General features: G+C 42.8%; 1 pseudogene; it reads left to right on the top strand.

Annotated features, from left to right (window-relative positions):
• LOC116545969 overlaps nt 1–3,378 on the top strand; it is a 9,779-nt pseudogene that overhangs the window by 4,774 nt on the left and 1,627 nt on the right.

Genomic DNA, 3,378 nt, shown 5'->3' with positions numbered 1-3,378 from the left:
TCTTTTCTTTCTTTTTTCTTTTTTTGAGTTTTTTAGTTTTTTTGTTTTGTTTTTTTTGTTTGTTTGTTTGTGTGGACTTTTGCTCCTATTACCCATGCTGGAGTACAATTGCACAATCTCAGCTCACTGCAACCTCCACCTCCTGGGTTCAAGTAATTCTCCTGCTTCAGCCTCCAGAGTATCCGGGATTACAGGCACCCACCACCACGCCCAGCTAATTTTTTGCATTTTTAATAGAGATGGTATTTCATCATGTTGACCAGGCTGGTCTCGATCTCCTGATCTCTGGTGATCCACCTGCCTTGGCCTCCCAAAGTGCTTGGATTACAGGTATGAGCAATCACTCCTGGCCTGCTGTTACTTTAAGCCAATTTATTAGAGCTCTTCTATGTATTTTGGTAACACAGATAGAAGTCGATCTTATAATTTATAAGATTCTTTATTTGCCAATATTATTGTTTTATTTTTATTTTTTGAAGACAGGGTCATGCTCTGTCACTCATACTGGAGTGCAGTGGCATGATCCTAGCTGACTATAACCTTGAACTCCGGGGCTTAAACAGTTTTCCTTCCTTAGCCTCCTGATGGCTAGTGTTGCAGAATTTTGCTCCTTAGTTAAACTATAACTGGGTTCTTGTCACATGACCAGAAAATACTAGGCTCATGGACACATTGAGGGGTACGTAGAGCAGAATTTATTGGGTGAAAAGGAAATAGAAAGAAAGGGAACAAAAAACTTCTCACAAATTGAGAGGGAGTCCTGCTGACAGAACTCTGCCTCACAGATTGAATTCCAGGCCACCACAACACAAGCTGAAGTGATCAGGCTCCTCCCTGCTTGTCAAAGGTGTGAATTTATGAAAGCTCCACCCCATTCTCCCAGTGTGCAGGCAGGTTGGTGATTCTCCAGTGACCCTTTTTTATCTGTTTAGACATTTGGCTAGTGTAGACTTTAGGACTACAGGGGCGCACCGCCATACCCACCTAATGTTTTCCTTTTTTCTGTGTTACCAGGCTGGTCTCCAACTGCTGAAGTCAAGTGATCATCTCACCTTAGCTTCTCAAAGTGCTGAAATTACAGGCAGGAGCCACCATGCCTTGCCTGGCTGGAATGCAGTGGCACAATTTCAGCTCACTGCAACCTGTGCCTCCTGGGTTCAAATGATTCTCCTGCCTCAGCCTCCTGAGTAGCTGAGACTATAGGCGCCCACCACCATGCCTGGCCAATTTTTTTTATTTTTAGTAGAGACAGGTTTCACCATATTACCCAGGATGGTTTTTATCTCCTGACCTCATGATCTGCCCACCTCAGCTTCTCAAAGTGCTGGGACTACAGGCGTGAGCCACCATACCCAACCTATTGTAGGATCTTATAAAGTGACCAATTGGATTTAGATAGGCACTTTTAGTTTGGTCCATATCTTTTAACCGGACCATTGGATTCAGGGTAGAGCCCACACTGAATTTTGGGTTCTCAAAAAGAGAGCAATGCCTTGGGAACCTGGCCATTCAATATTTTCACAGTGTGTTTTGCTACGAAAACATTCTCTTAAGGCTGAGGGGAAGCCAGTGCCAATAAGCTCACTCTGGGATCAGCCCATTTCCCAGCCCATTATATACACCAAAGTCAAGTATTCTCACAATACAAAGTAATTTCTGAAGCCATCCAAAGCCAAAATTAGGTCACGCAATGCAAAGGAACAGTTTTAGATCTGAGAGGTCTTTGTACTCTCTTGGATTTCCTTTTGGGATTCCCTGAGGAAAAAAGAGCAGCTTTTCACTGTGGTGAAGAATGAGTCTGTGGTGCCTTTTGTGTTTTCCTAAGGGATCCCAGGCTATTTGAATTTTATTTTATTTTATTTTTTCCTTATATGGCACCAAAGTTGGCAAGAGGAAAGAGGGGCTGATAGGAATAAATAGGGAAGGCCAGGCACAGTGGCTCACTAATCCCAGTACTTTGGGAGGCCAAGGCAGGCGGATCACGAGGTCAGGAATTCCAGACCAGCCTGGCCCACATAGTGAAACCCATTTCTACTAAAAATGCAAAAACTAGCCAGGTGTGGTGGCACGCGCCTGTAGTCCCAGCTACTCAGGGGGCTGAGGTGGGAGTATTGCTAGAACCTGGGAGGCAGAAGTTGCAGTGAGCGGAGACCACGTCATTGCACTCCAGCCTCTAGCCTGGGTGACAACATGAAATCCCATCTAAAAAAAAAAAAAAAAAAAAAGAAAGAAATGGTGAAATAAGGAAACAGAGAAAGTGCATGTAACTAGCTGGGGGTTTAAGAAGAGAGACATTTAGTTGACTAAGAAATGTTTACACAGAGAGAACAGAGACCTTAAAACAATAGCTACACACTGAAGTCCAAAATATTAGTTTTAATTAAGTCAAGTTTTGACTATAGAGCTAAAAAAAAAAAATCCTTTCAAATCTCTTATTACCAGATGTTAGCCAGGAGGAGCAGTTGATATTCCTGGATTTTCACCTTCTTTACCAAAAGGTATCCTCCCAAGAGCCTTAACCAAAGTTATGACTATTAGGCCACAGTGTGGGTGGCCTTTGTTGTTCCCTGCTGAGGTAGCAAACCTGAGCCATGGCAGAAGTGTTTAATCTCTCTCTCTTATTTATTTATTTATTTATTGAGATGAAGTCTTGCTCTGTTGCCCAGGCTGGAGTGCAGTGGCATGATCTTGGCTCACTGCAACCTCTGCCTCTCAGATTCAAGCAATTCTCCTGCCTCAGCCTCCTGAGTAGCTGGGACTACAAGCACGTGCTACCACGCCAGGCTAATTTTTGTATTTTTAGTAGAGAGAGGGTTTCACCATCTTGGCCAGGATGGTCTCAATCTCTCCACTGGTAATGGGGCAGCAGGAAAGAGGAAATGGCACTGATTTCTCTGTTTGTTCCAGAAAAAGGAAGAAATGTGTGTGTGTGTGTGTGTGTGTGTGTGTGTGTGTGTGTGTGTGCCCATGTGTGCGTGCGTGTGTGTGTGCGTGTGTGTGTGTGTGTGTGTCTGTTTTCAGAATCCAGCAGACAAATTACCAGTATTGACAGGACTGTGAGAGGCCAGTGTGACATTAAGCTTTGGGACAGTAATGCAGTCTGTACAAACCCCTGCTCCTTGATCCCCAAATCTGACAAAGAAAAAGGTAGCCTGGTTTACCCAAATTTTATGTATAGGCCTCATCGTATCTTTATTTTTCTCCTTTCTTTCTTTCTCTTTCTTTCTTTCTTCCTCTCTCTCTCTTTCTTTTCTTTCTTTCTTTCTTTCTTTCTTTCTTTCTTTCTTTCTTTCTTTCTTTCTTTCTTTCTTTCTTTCTTTCTTTCTTTTTCTTTCTTTCTTTCTTTCTTTCTTTCTTTCTTTCTTTCTTTCTTTCTCT

Source organism: Sapajus apella, unplaced genomic scaffold (assembly GCF_009761245.1).
Source record: "Sapajus apella isolate SASKATOON/1434 unplaced genomic scaffold, GSC_monkey_1.0 scaffold465, whole genome shotgun sequence".
NCBI lineage: Eukaryota > Metazoa > Chordata > Mammalia > Primates > Cebidae > Sapajus > Sapajus apella.
The sequence above is the reverse complement of the archived record's forward strand: the minus strand, read 5'-3'. Positions and strand labels throughout refer to the sequence as shown.